The sequence below is a fragment of the Apium graveolens genome, chromosome 1, assembly GCF_009905375.1.
Source record: "Apium graveolens cultivar Ventura chromosome 1, ASM990537v1, whole genome shotgun sequence".
Taxonomy (NCBI): Eukaryota; Viridiplantae; Streptophyta; class Magnoliopsida; order Apiales; family Apiaceae; genus Apium; species Apium graveolens.
This window is the reverse complement of record NC_133647.1, coordinates 108,869,773-108,891,809: the sequence shown is the minus strand read 5'-3', so window position 1 is coordinate 108,891,809 and position 22,037 is coordinate 108,869,773. Positions and strand designations below refer to the sequence as shown.

The following is a 22,037-nucleotide window of genomic DNA, read 5'->3' as shown; positions in this document are numbered from 1 at the left end:
GATTTTGAGGATTCGGATTCAGGAACTGAGCAGAAAGAACCAGTAAACATGGGAGATCATATTGTTCAAGCTGATCCAGCTCTTATGGATTTTTCTCGGCCTAAAATTGATGACATTCAGTCAAGCATCCTTCATCCGGCTATTCAAGCTAACACCTTTGAAATCAAGCCGGGCACTATTCAGATGGTGCAGAATTCTGTTTCTTTTGGAGGAGCAGCAACTGAAGACCCCAACATGCACATAAGGAATTTTGTCGAGATCTGCAGCACTTTTAAGTATAATGGCATGACTGATGAGGCTATCAAGTTGAGGCTTTTCCCATTCTCACTGAGTGACAAGGCTAAAGACTGGTTACATTCTGAACCAGCTGGGTCCATCACTACGTGGCAAGATCTTGCGCAAAAGTTTCTGGTGAAGTTTTATCCGATGGCAAAGACTGCTGCTATGAGGAGTGCTCTTACTCAGTTTGCGCAGCAACCTACAGAGTCTATGTGCGAGGCTTGGGAACGCTACAAGGAAATGTTGAGAAAATGTCCACATCATGGAATGCCGGATTGGATGGTGATCACTGGTTTCTATAATGGTTTGGGGGCCCAATCTCGGCCCATGCTCGATGCAGCAGCTGGAGGCGCCTTATGGGCTAAAAGCTATACTGAGGCGTATAATCTTATAGAGACGATGGTTGCAAATGAGCATCAAAACCCAACTCAGAGGATGACGTCAGGCAAGGTAGCAGGTATTCTGGAAGTTGATGCAGCCACCGCTATTGCAGCCCAGCTCCAAGCGCTATCAATGAAGGTTGATTCTCTGGCTACGTATGGAGTTAATCAAATAGCTATGGTTTGTGAGCTTTATGCAGGTTCTCATGCTACGGATCAGTGTTCTCTTGTCAATGAATCAGTTCAGTATATGAATAACTATCAGCGACAACAGCAGCCTGTACCAGCGACCTATCATCCTAATAACAGAAATCATCCAAATTTCAGCTGGGGGAATAATCAGAATGCTATTCAGCCACCATATCAGCAAGGAGTGAGTAAACAGTTTAACCCACCTGGATTCCAGCAACCACAGCAGTATGCTACAAGGCAATCATATCCTCAACAGGGAAGTACAGCTGCACCTACTAGTGCTGATTTTGAGGAACTTAAGCTGTTGTGCAAGAGTCAGGCGGTTTCCATCAAGACCTTGGAAAATCAAATCGGTCAATTAGCCAATGCAGTGCTCAATCGTCAACCTGGCACTCTTCCCAGTGACATGGAAGTACCAGGCAGGAAGGAAGCTAAAGAGCAAGTCAAGGCTATTACCTTAAGGTCTGGAAAAGTGGCTGATGCTGAAAAGGGAAAAGAAGTAGAAGCTGAAATTAGAGATGAAGAATCTAAGCAAAAGGATAAAGCGGCGGAACCAAGGAAGACTACTGTTGAACATACTCTACCTGAGGCTAATACAGGGGAGAAACAGCTCTATTCTCCACCACCTTTTCCTAAGAGATTGCAGCAACAAAAGCTGGATAGACAGTTTGGGAAGTTTCTGGAGGTGTTCAAGAAACTTCACATCAATATACCTTTCGCTGAGGCTCTAGAACAAATGCCTAGTTATGCGAAGTTTATGAAGACTATTCTTTCAAGGAAGGTGAAACTGGATGACCTTGAAACCGTTGCTCTCACGGAAGAATGCAGCGCTGTTCTGCAGCAAAAGTTACCACCAAAACTGAAAGATCCAGGAAGCTTCACCATTCCTTGCACCATTGGCAATCTGACTTTTGACAAGTGCCTTTGTGATTTGGGAGCAAGCATTAATCTAATGCCGTTGTTGATCTTTAAAAAGCTGGATCTGCCTGATCCAAAACCCACATACATGTCGCTATAATTGGCTGACCGTTCCATTACTTACCCAAGGGGCATAGTTGAGGATGTGCTCATCAAGGTGGATAAGCTCTTCTTTCCTGCAGATTTTGCTATTCTGGATTTTGAGGAAGATAAGAAGATTCCCATAATCTTGGGAAGGCCTTTCTTGGCTACTGGCCGTACCTTGATAGATGTGCAAAAAGGTGAACTTACTATGCGGGTCCAAGATCAGGATGTGACCTTCAACGTATTCAAGGAAATGAAATTCCCTACAGAAGATGAGGAGTGCTTAAAATTGGATGTGATTGATTCTGCGGTTACTTCGGAACTCGATCACATGCTAATGTCTGATGCATTGGAAAAGGCCTTAGTGGGGGATTTTGACAGCAATGATGAAGATGGCAACGAGCAATTACAATATCTGAACGCTTCTCCCTGGAAGCGAAAGCTGGACATACCATTTGAATCTCTTGGTACTTCTGACCTTAAGAATGCTAAAGGGAAGCTCAAACCATCAATAGAGGAAGCACCTACCTTGGAGCTCAAGCCATTACCGGAACACTTGAGGTATGCTTTTTTAGGTGATTCATCTACGTTACCTGTTATTATTTCATCTGACCTTTCAGGTAGTGAGGAAGACAAGCTCTTAAGGATTTTGAGAGAATTCAAATCAGCTATAGGATGGACCATAGCAGACATCAAGGGTATAAGTCCTTCAAATTGTATGCATAAAATTCTGCTAGAGGAAGGTAGTAAGCCAACTGTGGAACAGCAGCGAAGACTGAATCCCATCATGAAGGAAGTGGTGAAGAAAGAAATTCTGAAATAGCTGGATGCAGGCATCATTTATCCTATTTCTGACAGCTCGTGGGTGAGCCCCGTATAATGTGTACCTAAAAAGGAGGTATCACTGTGGTCGCAAATGAAAAGAATGAGCTCATCCCTACTCGAACAGTTACAGAATGGAGAGTATGCATGGATTATAGAAAATTGAACAAAGCTACAAGGAAGGATCACTTCCCTCTTCCATTTATTGATCAGATGCTTGACAGATTGGCGGGTCATGAGTATTTTTGTCTTCTGGATGGTTATTCCGGGTATAATCAGATTTGTATTGCACTAGAGGATCAGGAAAAGACTACCTTCACTTGTCCATTTGGCACGTTTGCTTTTCACAGAGTTTCGTTTGGGTTATGTGGCGCCCCGACCACTTTTCAGAGATGTATGATGGCTATATTCTCTGACATGATTGGAAATAACGTCGAAGTGTTCATGGATGACTTCTCCGTCTTTGGACATTCATATGATGAATGTTTGAATAATCTGCGCGCCGTACTCAAAAGATGCGTGGAAATTAATTTGGTGCTCAATTGGGAGAAATGTCATTTTATGGTGCGTGAAGGCATTATCCTTGGGCATAAGGTCTCTAGCAAAGGTCTGGAGGTGGACAAGGCCAAGGTGGGAGTCTTTGAAAATCTTCCCCCACCTAATTCTGTGAAAGGAATCCGTAGTTTTCTTGGTCATGCGGGTTTTTATCGGCGATTCATCAAGGACTTTTCAAAGATATCTAAGCCGTTGTGCAATTTGCTTGAGAAAGATGTGCCTTTCAAATTTGATGATGAATGTTTGGCAGCATTCGAGACTCTCAAGAAGAGTTTGATCACTGCACCAGTTATTACAGCACCAGATTGGACAGAACCGTTTGAGATGATGTGTGATGCGAGTGATTATGCGGTAGGTGCAGTTCTGGGACAGCGCAAGAAAAACCTCTTCCATGTGGTCTACTATGCGAGTAAGACTTTAAATGGTGCCCAATTGAACTACACCACTACTGAAAAGGAGCTTTTGGCTATAGTCTTTGGTTTTGAGAAATTTCGATCGTATCTACTTGGTACGAAAGTAACAGTATTCACTGATCATGCGGCTATTCGCTATCTGGTTTCCAAGAAGGATTCAAAGCCGAGACTCATTCGTTGGGTGCTTTTACTTTAGGAATTTGAGTTAGAGATCAAAGATAGAAAAGGTACTGAGAATCAAGTAGCTGACCATCTCTCTAGATTGGAGAATCCCGATTCTACTTCACAGGATAGGACGTTAATCAATGAATCTTTTCCGGATGAGCAGTTGTTTGCAATTCAGGAGGAAGAACCATGGTTTGCAAATATTGTAAACTATCTCGTCAGCAATATAATGCCTCCTAATTTGACATCCGCTCAAAAGAAGAAGTTTCTGCATGAGGTGAAGTGGTATATGTGGGATGAACCATATTTGTTTAGACAGGGAGCTCACCAGATCATCAGGAGATGTATCCCGTTCTGTGAGACGGAGGGGATATTACGAGACTGCCATTCCACGGTTTATGGTGGACACTATGGTGGTGAGAAGACGGCAGCTCGTATTCTGCAAGCAGGTTTTTTTTGGCCTACTTTGTTCAAGGATGCTCATCAGTTTATTTTAAGGTGTGATCGTTGCCAAAGAGTGGGAAATTTGTCAAGGAAGGATGAGATGCCATTAAATGTGATGCTTGAAGTCGAGGTCTTTGATGTGTAGGGAATCAATTTCATGGGGCCTTTTATCTCGTCTTGCAATAATCAGTACATCTTGCTGGCAGTCGATTATGTCTCAAAATGGGTCGAAGTTAAAGCTTTACCGACAAATGATGCAAAGGCAGTGCTAAATTTTCTTAATAAGCAAATTTTCACAAGGTTTGGAACACCTCGGGTAATCATAAGTGATGAAGGATCGCATTTTTGCAATCGTAAGTTCACTTCTATGATGCAGCGTTATAATGTGAATCATCGAGTAGCCACTGCCTATCATCCGCAAACAAATGGTCAAGCGGAAGTGTCTAACAGAGAGATAAAGTGCATTCTAGAAAAGGTTGTTTGTCCATCAAGGAAGGATTGGTCTTTAAAGCTCGATGAAGCTGTTTGGGCTTACAGAACAGCATACAAAACTCCACTTGGGATGTCACCGTTTCAGTTGGTGTACGGTAAGGGATGTCATCTACCTGCGGAGCTTGAGCATAAGGCCTACTGGGCATTGAAGAAGTTGAACCTGGATTTAGATGCAGCTGGTAAGAAAAGAATGCTTCAGCTTAATGAACTTGATGAATTTCGACTTCAAGCGTACGAAAATAACAAAATGTATAAGGAAAAGGTGAAGAGGTGGTACGATAGGAAGCTACATCCAAAGTTATTTGTGCCAGGGCAACAAGTTCTCTTATTCAACTCTCGGCTCCGACTTTTTCCTGGGAAGTTAAAATCAAGGTGGTCTGGACCTTTTATTGTCAAAACTGTGTTTCCACATGGAGTGGTGGAAATTTTTGAGAATGATCTGGACCAAGCATTCAAGGTTAACGGTCAGCGGTTGAAGCACTACTATGGGGACATGGCAAACCGAGAAGTGGTTAGTACCATTTTTTTGACTACTTGAGAAGGGTACGAAACGTCAAGCTAATGACGAAAAAGAAGCGCTGCGTGGGAGGCAACCCATGAATTGTTGTTACAGGAACCCTTAGAAGTTAATAACCTATCCAAAAACACAAAAAAATCAGAAAACAGGGGCTGAAATTTTTTTTTCCAGTGACCCCCTGAGCGCCCGCCCAGCTTTGCTGAGCGACCGCGCAACAAGCTGACCGCCCGCTCAGTTTTGCTGAGCGACCGCTCAGGGGTCGAGTACCAGAATTTTTTTTACAGTTCAAAAAAAAAAAAAAGAAACACAAAAATAGTTTTAGCCCATAAACCCCACGATTTGTTACCACTACCCCATTATTTTACCCCTTAATTCCCAAACCCTAATCTAATCCACACCCTATATATACATACACCTATCCTACATATCTCCCACAAACTTCCTACATTTAAACCCTCTCACAAACATCAAAAATCAGTTCTTACACACTTTTATTCATAAATCAATGGCACCCAAGAGAGCACGCACTATTGACAGCAGCAGCACAGTTCCTACTGCTGATTCATCGAGGGGTACTGCTGCAAGGCCTCGGTTAACTGACAGAGCCGCGGAGGAGGAGTACACTAGGCTGTTGGGGAAGTTGATTCTGAAGGAGAGGGGGTTTTTACCATCGGGGAGGGATGGTGAGTTGCTGCCCATGATTGCAGAGAAGGGGTGGATAGCTTTTTGTGAGTCACCCGAAGCGGTACCGATGAGCGTTGTTCGCGAATTCTACGCGAACGCGAAGGCCGAAAAGAATGGGTTTTCTGTGGTCCGAGGGCTGACGGTTGATTATCATTCTGCAGCGATTCGCCGTGTGATTGGACAGCGAGAGAGGAAGCCCGAGGAGGAGAACTGGAATGAAAAGACTGCTGAGGATTTTGACTTGGATTTGATTTGTGCGACTCTCTGTCGACCGGGCACAGTTTGGACCTGCAGGACCGGCACTAATGAGTATCGTCACTTTCCGGCGATCGCCATGAACAGGTATGCCCGTGCATGGAATGCATTTATTTGTGCTAATATTTTGCCCTCTTTGCATGCACACGAGGTCATAGTTGAGAGAGCACAGTTGTTGTGGGGAATTCTGAATGAGGAATACTATGTGGACCTTGGTGAGTTTATCTACCAAGGAATTCTGAAGTTTTTAAGGGGAGCGAAGCATATGAACATCCCTTATGCATCTACGGTTACGAAGCTATGCCGAGCAGTGGGAGTGAACTGGCCGGCTCATGAGCAGTTGCAGTTGCCAGCAGCTCCGATTGATTCTGGCACTCTGAATGGGATACAGGAGTGGACCGGTGGTGAGCCTGAGGAGCATGGGCTGGGTTATCGTCTTCCAGGAGGGCGTCCAGCACGAGGTGCTACTATGGCTAGGCCAGGGCGTGATGAGGCTGGTTCTTCGAGAGCTCAGGAGGGTGCTGGGATGGGTGATGCCCAGTATATGAGGCTTTCACGGCGGATGGATGCCATCTATGAGACGCAGAGCAGGTTTGCTCAGGAGCTCACCCTTGCGTTAGGGATTGCTTTTCGAGGCCTTGGAGCTGATATCCAGTGGCCAGTTTTTGGTGAGGACTCTGCATACCCGCCGCCTGATACTCCACCCACTGAGGGTGATGATGATGATGACTCCGAGTAGGTATACCCTGTGTTCCTTTCTACTACTTTCACTGAGGACAGTGAAGATTTTTAGTTTGGGGATGGTAGTTAAGGAATATTGTGTGTGTGTCATATAGTTGCATATTCATGATAGTTTAGTTCATATAGTTGCATAATTTATGCCATATAGTTTTTTTTGTTATGAATGTCATGTAGCTCATGCATTTACCATAATCCCTTTTGCAATGATTTATCGACTGAATTGTGATATTGATGCGAGTGTAGTGATAGCATTAAAGTGATGTTAAGTTGTGTTGGTTGATATGCATGCTAGAAACAATTGTAAGTCCACTAAGTCTTAGAGAATGCGTAAGGGCTAGATTGTTGTTATGATTTGGTTGTTTTCAAGGTCAATCTACTTATTATGCTTAGAATTCGATTATAGGTTCTTAGTGATAAAGGCATGAAAAAGAAAAAAAAATTTGGAGAAAAAAATATGAAAGTTGTTGCTAGTTGTGGCTAGGCGTCATATGGCTAGTAGTCGGCTCGCATATGGTGCGAGTAGTCTAGGGTTGAGTAAGATGGAGCGAAACACACTTACTCAGAAGTTATTAAAAAAAATATATATATATATTTAGTTTATGCATAATTGATCAAGAGTGTGTTCTTTGGTATTCGTGTTATTAAGTTCTTAGGGGACTTTGTGCCTAGTGACCTAAGGCTTTTAGAGTCTGGGATCCGCTAACCTAACGCTCGTTATATGGATACCATTGTATAAGTCTTTTGTGGACCTCACTCATTGCACGGTCAAATAAGCATTTGAGTTGTAAATAAAAAGCACGATTCCGTAATAAGCTCCAGAGTTCTTGTAGTGTTGTATATCACTTTGTGCCTAAAATTTTTATTCTTTGTATAATTGTAGGATTGCCTTGAGGATGGTCTAGTCATAGCAATTGGTCTAGTTCCGACGCATATCTGTTAAGCATTTGCACAAACCACATTTCTGGCTGTATGTCCGTTTGCATGAGTTTATTGATCTTTAGTTGCCTAACTGCATTCGTTGAGATGTGGCAATTTGGTTGGTTAATTGTAGTAAGGGGGATCGCTGCATTTTCATATAGATTGCATTCATGCATGTTTTTATTTGTTTTTTGAGTCTGTGACGCTTGAGGACAAGCATTGATTTAAGTTTGGGGGTGTGATAAGTGGCATTTTATACCGCTTAGAACGTCTTAAAATGGCTTAAATTGGTGTCTTGAAATCAAGTATTTTGTGTATTTGATGCGTTTTTCTAGTGTTTATGCATTTCAGGGTTTTAGTTGCATTTCGGGGGAGGAATCATCAAGAATAAGCCTTGGCATGTGTCCACCATTGCGAGAGGAAAGAAACGGGCAGATTACGGCGAAGAAACAGAGCAAAATCAGAATTTTTCCAGTAGAGGTCTGAGCGCCCGCTCAGCATTGCTGAGCGGCCGCGCAGCAAGCTGAGCGCCCGCTCAGCTACGCTGAGCGGCCGCGCAGGGTCGGGAAAAAAAACAAATTATTTTAGGACTTCTACTTCTATTTGGTTTCCACTTCTATGTAATCTGAGTTTTATGGGACTATTATATAAGTAGATTTGAGACGTTTTCACAAGTGTGGATTGAAGAAGATTGTGTTTTTATGCAAGGAGTGAAGGAGATAAGGAAGAAGACCGATTTAGTACACCGCAACGAAGAGGAAGCATATTTTCTTATGATTCTTGTTTCGTTGTAACGTTGGATGCTAGTTTTCTTGCTTTGAACTTATTTACTCTTGTGACGTACTCTGTTTTAATATAATTAGTTTAGTTATTATTTTCTTGTGTTGTTTATCATGATTTCATATGAACCCATGATGATGATAAGTGCTATTATGGGCTAATCGTGATCATGGGGTTGCAATGGATTTATTATGGAATTCTTTAGTTAATTGTTTAATACTTTAGTGTGTGATGATTGCATGATATCTAGTATTGGTTGTGCGTATTCGTCTTATGTGCGTCGCAAACATATAAGATAGGGTGTTAATCTCTTGTGAAGCGACGGTGGATCTTGAGATTTAGAACTTGCCATGCTAGCATAGGTTCATGTATGTTGTGCATGATTAGTGGGTAACTCTAACAGTTTTATTTGCCCTATGTAATCAAAAGGAATAACTTGTGCTTAAATCGTTGTGTTGTCAATTTCTGTAGACATATAGGAACTCAACATAATTGATGACTATTCAACTTCTATCTTAATTGTGGATGCTTGGTAGAATGGTATTAGTACAATGAAAGTTGGCTTTTATCAGTTTCGTGTTATTCGATTAATATCATCACTGTCACATGCTAAAGGTAATAACAATGGCTATAGAAGGAAGTAATAATGAAGTTGTGATCTCATGAGTGTTTTATTATTGATAAATTGAAGTGTTAGTTAAGTAATTAATTAAGTAGTTAATTGTAGTTAATATTTAATCAACAATTTTAAGTGTTATTATCTTAACATTGAGAAGTAATCATACATTGGTGAGTGAGTTTAATTAGACAATAATTCAGTCTGAGTCTCTGTGGGAACGAACTAGAAAGTATTCTATATTACTTGCGAACGCGTATACTTGTGTGAATATTAGCGCGTGTTTTCGCCCTAACACTTATACTGAAGTCAGAAGTTAAGATATCAAAACTTAAGTTATCAGAACTTAAGATATCAGAAGATATTCATTAGAAGATAATATCAGGACTTAAGAAGAATTTCAGATAAGGAAGACGGCTGATTGGAGGGAAAGAAGATCAAGACTAAAACAAGAAGAGATATGCTTGGAGAAGAATTCTATGAAGAATAGAAGACTTGGAGGAAAAGATAACTAATTGATATATTTTAGGATACAGAAATATATTCGATATCAATTAGAGATTATCTTGTAACTGTGTGGTATATAAACACAACATAGGGTTTACACTATAAGTGTTATCATTATCAAGAATATTATTCATTGTAACCCTAGCAGCTCTCGTGATATTTTTTCATTACTGAGAGAGAACGGTTCCATTGCAATACTGTTTTATTAATAAGATTATTCTTTGTTATATACTTGTGTTCTTAATTTGATTTGATTGTATTATACACTGTATTTAACCCCCCTCTACAGTGTGTGTGACCTAACAAGTGGTATCAGAGCCTATCTGTTAATACATATACAGTAAAGATCTAAAAAAATCATGTCTGAAGAAGAACAAACTCCAACCAAGCCCACCAAAACTGTAGAAACTCCAAAGAATCAAATCCATAGTTGATATGAGATAATTAGGGTTCCCATGCTGAGACCTTCTGAGTATCCCATATGGAAAGTGAGGATGGCTATGTTTCTGGAAGCTATAGATCCAGATACCTTGACAGAATTAATGAAGGACCACATAAGCCAACCAAGCTCTCTGTTGTAGTTGCAGATCAGCCAGCAAATACCGTACCAAAGGAGAAAAGTGAGTATACAGCTGAAGATATCTCATCTATTTCCAAGGATGTAAAGGTAAGGCATTTGCTGCATAGTGCCATTGATAATGTCATGTCAAACAGGGTAATTAACTGAAAGACTGCAAAGGAGATATGGGATGCCTTGAAGACAAGATGCCAGGGATGCAATTAAGAAGAACAGGAGGACTATACTCACTCAAGAGTATGAGCACTTTGACTCAAAACCTGATGAGTTATTAACTGGTTTATATGACAGATTTGTCAAACTCTTGAATAATCTGTCACTGGTGGATAAGGAATATGATCTTGAAGATTCAAATCTTAAATTCCTTTTAGCTCTTCCTGAAAGTTGGGATTTGAAGGCAACTACTATAAGAGACAACTATGCTCTTGATGAAACTACTCTTGATGAAATTTATGGTATGCTCAAAACTCATGAACTTGAGATGGATCAAAGAAGCAAGAGACATGGGAGAAATTCAAGGACAGTTACTCTTAAGGCTGATGAGGAATCCCCCAAAGTGGCTGTCTCAAAGAAAGGCAAAGGAAAGGCTCTCATCACAAAGTCTGATTCAGATTCATCAAGTTCTGATAATGATGAGGATTTAGAAACTGAAAGTCTATCTGAGATGGATGCTGATGAAGAGGTGATGAAATTGTGTGCTCTTATGGTGAAGGGTATCACAAAGATAGCTTACATGAAATTCAGAAAGGGAAAGAAGTTTTCCAGGAAAAGTGGAAGTTCTGATAAGAAGGGATTCAGAAAATCTGAAGGCAAAGAAGGAAAGTCTGACAGAGGAGATTACTCAAATGTTAAATGCTACAACTGTGGTGAGAAAGGCCACATATCTCCTGATTGCAAGAAAGGAAAAGGTGACAAAGGCAAGGCATTTGTCACAAAGAAGAAAAGCTGGACAAACACTTCAGATTCTGAAGATGAGGTGAACTATGCATTGATGGCAAAATAGCAGTTTGATGCTGCTGAGTTAAAGGTACCTCAAACAACTTATGCTTTTCATACTGATGATATTACTGAGTTGAGATCTTATCTTAAAACCATATTCATTATCTATAGAGATCAGACTTTAACATGTGATAGGTTAACTTCTGAAAATATGTATTTTAAGAAAAGGAATGACTATTTAGAAAAAGAGTTAGTTATGTTCCATCAAACTCAGAAAGAAAGAGATGATGCTTTTTATGTTAGAGATGAATTGTTAAAATTGAATCAATCTCTAAAAACTGAGTTAGAAAAAGAAATAGAGATTATCAGGACTTGGACTAACTCTGGCAGAACAACTCAGAATTTGCTAACTAGTGGAAACTGGAAAGAGGGCTTAGGTTATGGAGATGATAAAAGTGATAGAGGAACTAAACAAATTAAGCCAATCATTGTTAAACAGACTACTAAGCCAAAGGTAAATCCTGTTAAGTTTGTAGCTAAAACTGTAAAGTCTGATTTTGAACAGATGAAAGAGATTGAGACAGAAGTTAAGGAAGAGTCAACTTCTCACAAATTAAAACAGGATAAACCAGCTGAAGTTAACATAGGCTTAATGACAAAGAAGCAGCTTAAGTATAAGCTGAAAGAGATTAAGAATGTAAACAAGGTAAAGCCACCTAGGAAAAATATGAATGGAAAGGAAGGTGTAAATAAAAGCAATAATTATAAGCCTGTTCCTAATGCTCCTAGAAAGAAATGCTATAACTGTGGAAACTCTAACCATCTTGCTTCTTTTTACAGGAAGAATAACGATATGAACTCTTTACCTCCTAAATCAGGAGTTAAGAGTCAGACTGTTAGGTTTAAGCCATAAAATTTTTGTTTTCATTATGGTAGTTTATGGCATTCCATTTATGCTTGTAAGGAATATCATAGTTTGTACTATGATTATTTTCAAATAAAACCTTCTTTAAAGAAAGTTAGCATTATTCCTTCTAGTGTAAGTTCTGATGCAAAGTCTGATACTGTAAAATATGATAAGAAAAATGTTAGCATAAACTCTGAAGTTAAATCCGCTACAAATGCTAACAAACTTAATAAGGCCAAAGGATCCAAGCAAGTCTGGGTCCTTAAAACTAATCATTAGTGGTTTTTATGATTGCAGGGCAACAGGAAAAACATCCTAGTTCTGGATAGTGGGTGTTCAGGACATATGACTGGAAATAAAGCCCTGCTATCAGACTTTGTGGAGAAAGCTGGCCCAGGAGTTTCTTATGGAGATGGCAACATGGGAAAAACTCTGGGATATGGCAATATCAATCTTGGGAATGTCATCATTGAAAAAGTAGCTTTAGTCTCAGGACTTAAACACAATCTGCTGAGTGTTTGTCAAATCTGTGACAGAGGTTATCATATAGATTTCTTTGAAGAACACTGTGAAGTTGTAAGCAAATGTACAGGTAAAGTTGTTCTGAATGGATACAGGCATGGTAACATTTATGAAGCCAAGCTTTCAACAAGTTCTAATGGTTCTGCAATCTGTCTGTTAAGTAGAGCATCAATTGAAGAAAGCTGGGATTGGAACAAGCAACTCTCTCATTTAAATTTTAACAATATAAATGATCTAGTCAAGAAAGAACTTGTGAGAGGACTGCCAAAATCAGTATTTGCTCCTGATGGCCTTTGTGATTCCTGTCAAAAGGGAAAACAAAGAAAATCTTCATTCAAGAGCAAGACTGAATCTTCAATTCTTGAGCCTTATCAGCTACTATATGTTGATCTATTTGGTCCAGTGAATGTCATGTTTATTGCAAAGAAGAAATATGCTATGGTCATAGTGGATGAGTTCACCAGATACACATGGGTGTATTTCTTGTACACAAAAAGTAAAACTGCATCTATCTTGATTGATCATGTCAAACAACTAGATAAATTGGTCAAAGACTCTGTCAAAATCATAAGAAGTGATAATGGCACCGAGTTCAAGAATTTGATCATGGAAGAGTTCTGCAAAGACCATGGAATAAAGCAGGAATTCTCTGCTCCTGGAACTCCACAACAAAATGGAGTTGTTGAAAGAAAGAATAGAACTCTTATTGAAGCTGCACGAGCTACGCTTGATGAAATAAAGTTACCAACCTACTTTTGGGCTGAAGCTGTGCAGACTGCTTGTTTCACTCAGAATGCAACACTTATCAACAAGCATGGAAAGATACCATATGAGATGGTGAAGAAAAAGAAGCCAAATCTGAAGTACTTTCATGTATTTGGATGCAAGTGTTTTGTCCTTAAGACTCATCCTGAACAGCTATCTAAATTTGATCTAAAAGGTGATGAAGGAATTTTTGTTGGATATCCACTTTCCATAAAAGCCTTCAGAGTCTACAATTTAAGAACAAGGATTGTCATGGAATCTATCAATGTCTCTTTTGATGATAAGAAGATTATTGGACTTGAAGATTTCGATGATCATGATCAGCTGAGATTTGAGAATGAAGTTTTAAATTTTGATTCTGTAAATTATGATAGTCTAAATCCTGATACTGCAAACTCTGATGGGTTAAACTCTGATGTTATTGAAACTGTGGTAACTACGCCAAAGGAAAATGCACTTGTGCAGGGGGAGCATATTGAAGATCCAACCACATCTCAAGAAGCATCAGAATCTAGAACAGGCTCTTCAAGTTCTGATTCATCAAATTCTGATGGGGCCAAGTTCTGATAATTCTGGAAACTCAAATTCTGAAGGATCCAACTCAGATAGCATAATTTCAGGGGAAGTATTAGAAAATGTTGATGGAGACAGCATGGATCATGGGGGAGCATCCAGTTCTAGAGATCACCTTCCATCTACAAGGAAGTGGACTAAAGTACATACACCTGACTTGATTATTGGAGATCCTGAAGAAGGTGTTAGAACTAGAATAGCAACATCAAATGAATGTCTCTATCATTCTTTTCTTTCTTAGACTGAACCAAAGAAAGTAGAAGAAGCTCTTCAAGATGCTGATTGGGTGCAAGCAATGCAGGAAGAGTTAAATGAATTTGAAAGAAATAAAGTCTTGACACTAGTGCCAAGACCAAAGAATAGGTCTGTTGTTGGTACAAAGTGGGTGTTCAGAAATAAAACTGATAGTGATGGAATATTTATAATAAATAAAGCAAGGCTGGTTGCAAAAGGATATTTTCAACAAGAGGGAATTGATTATGATGAAACATTTGCACCAGTTGCTAGATTAAAAGCCATAAGGATATTTTTGGCTTATGTTGCTCACAAAAAGTTTAAAGTCTTTCAAATGGATGTAAAAAGTGTTTTTCTTAATGGAGAATTGGAAGAAGAAGTATATGTTGAACAACCTCCAGGTTTTGTAGATTCAAAATTTCCTAATCATGTCTACAAACTTGATAAAGCACTTTATGGCCTTAAGCAACTCCAAGAGCATGGTATGAGACATTAGCTCAGTTTCTTCTGGAAAGTGGATTTAACAGAGGGACTATTAACAAAACTTTATTCTATCTCAACCATGGAAAGGAGTTACTTTTGGTGCAGATATATGTTGATGATATCATTTTTTGTTCTACAAATGACAAACTTTGTAAAAAGTTTGCCAAACTAATGCAGTCAAGATATCCAATGAGTATGATGGGAGAACTTAGCTATTTTCTGGGCCTTCAAGTCAAGCAGAATGAAGAAGGAACTTTTATTTGTCAATCTCAGTACACCAAAAATTTGTTGAAGAAATTTGGAATGCAAGACTATTCAAGTGCATCCACTCCTATGGCCACTACAACAAAATTGGATAAGGATACTGGTACATCAGTAGATATTACTGATTACAGAGGTATGATTAACTCACTACTCTATCTAACTGCAAGTAGACCTGATATTATGTATAATACCTGTCTTTGTGCAAGATTTCAATCAGATCCAAGAGAACCTCACTTAAAAGATGTGAAAAGAATTTTCAAGTATCTTAAGGGTACGACTGATCTAGGATTATGGTATCCTAGGGAATCAGACTTTAATCTAATAGGTTACTCAGATGCAGATTTTGCAGGGTGCAAAATTGACAGGAAAAGCACAAGTGGAAGCTGCCAATTTCTTGGAGGCAGATTAGTTTCTTGGTTTAGCAAGAAACAAAAGTCAATTTCCACATCAACTACAGAGGCAGAGTACATTGCTGCAGGAAGCTGTTGCGCACAAATTCTTTGGATGGGAATCAGTTACTGGATTATGGGTTAACATATACTAAAATACCCATTTACTGTGATAATCAAAGTGTTATTGCTATGACAGGTAATCCAGTTCAGCACTCAATGACAAAGCACATCAGCATCATGTACCACTTCATAAAAGAACATGTGATGGAAGGTACAGTGGAATTGTATTTTGTTCCAACAGATCAACAACTAGCAGATATCTTCATAAAACCACTGTGTGAAGCTACTTTTACAAGATTGGTAAATGAACTTGGAATGGTTTCAGTTTATTTCTTTAAATCTATTTAGTTTATGTTCTGATACATCAGACTTTATGATCAGTATTTACAGATATTACTATCTTTATGTAATTTGTGCTTAAATTGAAATTTTCCTAAGTGCTGATTGTTGTCTTATGTGAATTTCTAAAATCTGATAGTGATATGAATGTTTCTGTGACTATTCAATCCAATAAGGATAACTGTGCTAGATGCTGACCCAGTAGTCTCTAATATATTAAAGATCTCATGTTTGAAGTAATTGTTTATGTGGAAATATTTTAACACATGCAAATTCTGATATTGAGCTTGGTTAGGTTTACTTTGTGTATCTTATTACTAAGTAAAAAACTAGAATAGTGCTTCTTATCTGTTAAGTTCTGATTTTGGTAAATCTTATGGATGTACTAAGTGCTGATAAGCCTCACTTTTCCTCTAAAAGAAAAGGTAAAGAAAAGAAATAAATATCAGGTACTCCTTTGAGATCTAGAGAAAAATATATGTGGAAGGAAAGACCCAAGTGCATTGCTGGTATTAAGTTATATGCATTAGAAAAGCAAAATAAAATTTTCTTGGTGACTTTTCACATTCTCTGATTACTCAAAAAATACTCTGATAATTGTATAAATTCTTATAAGCAGTTGTGACTCACTTACACTAAGAAGCTCCTGTGAAAAAGAATATCAAAAGATGCATAAAATGAGCACATAACAGTTGAGGTGGACTCATGCATGAACTCATTCTATAGTAGATTTCAGACTAATGACAGATTTTGAGCAAAGTTCTTAGTTTTGCCTTATTTCTAAGATGTACTGAAGTGAATCAGACTTTACTCTTTGTCTGATATTTAGCTTAAAGCACACACTTACACTCCATATGAATGATGAAAATTACTGTGGTGATCAATGTTGTTTTAGATGAACAGTTTAAGTGTCAGTTGCATAAATTCTAAGGACAAGTTCTGATGGAAGTTCTGATGATTAAGTTCTGAGGAAACCATATCAGTATTTGTGTGAAGAATTACAGAAATAAAAATTCACTTTTTGAGTACATAAACCATATTCTGATGACCTTTAAATTTTGATAATAATCAAGTTCTGATGCTTACGTGGCAGTATTTATTTACTTGATTTATTTTGGTCAATACTTGAACGGTTCTATTTTATCAGAACAAGTATTGACCGTTCAAGTATTGGTCAAGTATTGAAATCAAGTATTTTATCAATACTTGATTTATTTTGATAATAGAACCGTTCAAGTATTGACCAAAAATAGAACCGTTCAAGTATTGGTCAAGTATTGAAATCAAGTATTTATTTACTTGATTTCATTTTGTTCAGGACTTCTGGGATCACAGTGAAATAGGGTTCGCTTTGACACAGCCATCCACTTTATCTGGAACTCAAGTTCTGACGTTCTGGCGAACGAGACTTTATGATGATGGTGGTAAGGATGGGACTCCAAGCATCGTTTTTACAGCAAAGGAGGTGGAGTACTTTATTACTCCGGCAACAGTCGGGAAAGCTCTACATATACCTAAGAACTGCCAGTTCAGTTCTGCTGTTGAGGAGCCATTGGTACAACAAATGATGGCTAATTTAGGGTATGAGGAGAGTTTGGCAAAGTTGGGCCAACTTAAACGCCCACATATTCGAAGAGAATGGAGTTTTTTTTCTTCGATTGCATCACCAAGGCGTTCGCAAACAAATGCTCAAATTTTGACGGCATTCCGATTCTGACTCAACAAATTGGGTATGCTCTCCTAAACCAGTCTCACTTTGATTATGCCAAGACTGTGTTATGTTTTATAGGAGATAGAATGAAAGAGGACAAGAATGTAGTTTACTTTGCTAGGTTCCGTTAGTTAATTTACAGTTACTGTACATCAGATGAACCACAACTAGCAAGTGAACACTTAGAAACTTTTAGGTTAGCAAAAAGGGCTTTTACTGATCTTTTAACTGCTGATAACAAAAAGAAAGTTCTGAGGCCCCTTAGAATTCCTTTAGCAGTAAAGCAAGCCCTTGTAAATGCTGATGCTGCTACTTATTCTGTATTATATGCTGATGTTCCACAACAAAAATAACAACCACAACAGCCATCAGAACCTACTACTGCCACTCAACAAACACACACATCAGAACATGCCAACCAGCCATCAGCACATAATCAGGTGAAGCCTTCTTCTTCTAGAGCAAAGAGGACTAAGACAGTACCTCAGGCACATCAGAAAAGAAGGAAAATGATTTTAAGAGATGAGTCTAATGATGAGGCACAGGTTCAACCATCGTAACCTGTTGCTGAAGTAGCTGAGAAGGTCTCTTCTCAGAAAGCTCAAGAAACTGGGAGTTCTAGGCCCCTAAAATGGCTTAGAAAGCTAAACTCTGATGATCATGCTCCCAGAGTCTCTCCACCAGCTAAGAGACTTATAAAGAAAAGAGCAAGGAGGGCTGTAGAAGAATCAACCTCTGAAGAAGGAATGGAAACAGCAGCTGTGGAAGGGGATCAGGAATCTCTGATCCCACAAGAACCTACTGTAGTTGAATCTCTTCCATGCGCTGAGCCAGAACTTCATGAAGCTCACAAATCTCTAATCCAAGAGCCAGAGACTACTCCATTGCCTACACCTCCTGTGTCTCCAATAAACTCTCCAGTACATGCTGGAAACCCAGACACAAGTGCTGAAATTAATATCAACAACTTGGATGTGCCTTTGGTCTTGTATTTGGAAGCTCCATCTACTTCACATCTTTCTCAGCACACTCCACCAACAGCTCCATTGATAGATGCTGATGTCCATGAAGATGAATCTTCTATTGCTTCACATACAATCATTCTCTCAAAAGATGCTGATACTGAAGATTCTGCAAGTTCTATTGAAGAAAATACTGGTGAAGCTGCTACAAATATAAATGCTAATGCAGCTGGACCTTCTTGACATGCACCTCCACAAACAGTTGGTAAAGTTGAATTGATTAAGAAGCTTGTGAGAAAGGATGCACTAGTTCCTTGGAGTGAAACTCACAGAGGAAGAGAGTGGATCAAGGAGTGGAACAAAGTTGATTTTGTTCCTTCTGCAGATGTTCTTGCTGAGCACCTGGCCAAAGCTGATGAGATGCTGATGAATGATGACTTCAAAGCATAGCTCAGAGTTACTATATTGAGTACCGGGAACCTTCAAGGTCAACACTCAATAACTCAAGCCAAGGTGGACAAACTTCAAGATACAGTGACTAAGAAAACTATGAATGTCACATTGGACAAGAAAATGTTTTTTTAAGCCAGCCTTTGACCATATTGAGTATATAGAAAAGACTTAAGAAAAGAAGCAAGCTCAACTTTCTGATATTTTAAAGAATCAAACTGCTCAACAAAACCAACTCAATGAAATCCAAATCTCTGTGGACTTGCTTGTCTCCCTGTTTCTACCTGATCATGCCAAAAAGGGGGAGAAAGTAATTAAGTCAAAATGCACAACTGATCAACCACTGAAGGGTAAGGATGATGATAATGAAGACCGAGGAAACTCTAAAAGAGTAGAGGTCTAAGTCAAGGCAGGGGTTCTTTATCAAGGAAAGCCAGCACTATAAGTCAAAGAACAAGTTCTGATACTGGTAAAAGGATAAGTTCTGATGAACAAACTCTGAAACTTGATGAAGAGAACCTTAAAAGGCTGTTCCTAAAGGACAATCCAGGCATAGATATTGAAAGCCTGAAGGAAGAAGAGATTAGACTGAAAGCTGAAAATGACAAATCAAAGTCAAAGTCTAAAGCTCAAGTCATAGCAAAGAAACCACCTAAGCCTAAGGGCATTGTGATCAAAGAGAGGACATATACTGGGGCATCTAAGGCCAAGTCCAAATCACTGGTGGAAGTTGATTCTAGATTCAAGGGTAAGGCAAAAGTTGATGAATCTATAAAGATATATATGCCAACCATGGATCTGGAAGTAAATGCTGATGAAGATACAAGTTTAATTTTGAAGAAGCAAAGGAATATTCAAGCATCCTCTGACAGAGCTCAAGTTGTCTTGACATCAGAAGAAAAGGAAACCTCTGACATTGCTCATGTTAAACCTTCAACAGTTCTTCTACCTGGGTTTATTAAAGCTCAACAATCTTCTCAACCTATAACGACTTCAACAAATGTTTTTCAGGGTAGATTGATCCAAGGGAAGGAAGCTAGAGATAAAAAAGGACTGGGTAATCCTGATGAGAAAAGAATAAACAACTCTACCTCAGATCCTACATCCCTTACTGAACCATGAGTAGGTACAACTCTAGAAAGACTAAATCAATTAGAGTCTATACAGATGGTCTACAACTCCAAGCTGAAAGAAGACATAATGCTTTATTTTATGATAGATGGGAGAGTATTCCAGATAAGAAAGGATGCAATTCGGTTGAAGTATTATGAAGAACTGCAACATGTTTCATTTCTACTTCAAGTGAAGAACAAGTCAACAGATGGTGCTTCCAGATACTTAATATCTAATATTCAAAGGCAGAAGAAACTTTACTGTGTAAAGTCTGACAGACCATACTATCCAAAGTACAGAGCTCACAATGGTGATTTAGTTGAGATGAAGCCCAATACCGCCAAGATCAATACTTTCTGGGTATTAAGGGTGTTGAATTTAATCTGGAGTCTGACAAAGCTTATCTGATCAGACTGGATCAGGAAATAAGGAAAGCAAAGATTAATGATCTCAGGGCTGCTATCTTTCAGACATGAGAAGATACAGCTGAAATTAAAAATGCTAAAAGGAGGATGATAAATGAACTTGAATATGCTGAGAGAACTCTTCTGAAGAACTATCTCTGAACAACTCCTGACATTCAAGGGATCAAACACTAAAGCCAGGTCGAGGACTACAACTGTTAAATTTTGAAGAATATACAGGCTAAAGCTGATATCAGACTTTAAGGATGGTAAAAGCTACAAGGACTGTGAGTTGTAGTTATCTAGTCAAATTCTCATATGCATTTGTACTTAATGTTTTTGACATCATCAAATATCTATTGAACTTGTATATTATGCAAATTTACAAGTTGGGGGAGATTGTTATATATATTTGTGATGTCATGTCTAATTATGATTTGTGTTTAGTTTTCAGATCTTGACTAACAGGACAAATCAGGAATTAACTGGAAATCAGTACTTATACGGAAGTCAGAACTTAAGATATCAGAACTTAAGTTATCAGAACTTAAGATATCAGAAGATATTCATTAGAAGATAATATCAGGACTTAAGAAGAATTTCAGATAAGGAAGGCGGTTGATTGAAGGGAAAGAAGATCAAGACTAAAACAAGAAGAGATATGCATGGAGAAGATTTATATGAAGAATAGAAGACTTGGAGGAAAAGATAACTAATTGATATATTTTAGGATACATAATTATATTCGATATCAATTAGAGATTATCTTGTAACTGTGTGGTATATAAACACAGTATAGGGTTTACACTATAAGTGTTATCATTATCAAGAATATTATTCATTGTAACCCTAGCAGCTCTCGTGATATTTGTTCATCACTGAGAGAGAACGGTTCCATTGCAATACTGTTTTATTAATAAGATTATTCTTTGTTACATACTTGTGTTCTTAATTCGATTTGATTGCATTATACACTATATTCAACCCCCTTATACAGTGTGTGTGACCTAGCAGAACGCATATGTATACACCCTCGCTAGAGTACCTGAAATAAGACAAGGAAACAGATAAGTAACAAGCCCGAGTCAATGAACTTTAACAACCACTGATGGAAAACATATAAACCAAAAATTAACACTGCAGTCACTAACAGCGGCACCAAAAACTTGTTAGTCGCTAAACATGCGCTAAAATTACACACAAGTATACGCGTTCGCAAGTAGTATAAGATATAAATAAGATTCATTCCCACTGAGACTGGCTTGGTTAACTTTATAATTTATGCACTTTAGCAACAATGTATGGTTATTATTCAATGCTAAGAAGATAACAAATTGAGGTTGTTTATAACTAAGAATTAAACTAACAATTATAACCAAGAGAATAAGAATGATTGAATTAATATATATGAAAAACATGGGATTCTAACCTCATTAAGTACTACATTCAATAGCCTTTCCGTTCTCAACCTTAGCATGTAATGGTGATAACACTAATCAGATAACACGAAACTGATAAACGCCAACTTTCATTGCACGAATACCATACTACCAGACATCCACAAAAGAGATAGAAGTTAA

General features: G+C 38.5%; 1 non-coding gene across 1 annotated transcript; it reads right to left on the bottom strand.

The window, feature by feature from the left end:
• Positions 1-441: 441 nt before the first annotated feature.
• LOC141680041 (small nucleolar RNA R71) lies at positions 442-548 on the bottom strand. The gene has a single exon (XR_012558232.1). It is a non-coding gene; the product is annotated as a small nucleolar RNA R71 (small nucleolar RNA).
• Between the last annotated feature and the right edge of the window lie 21,489 nt (positions 549-22,037).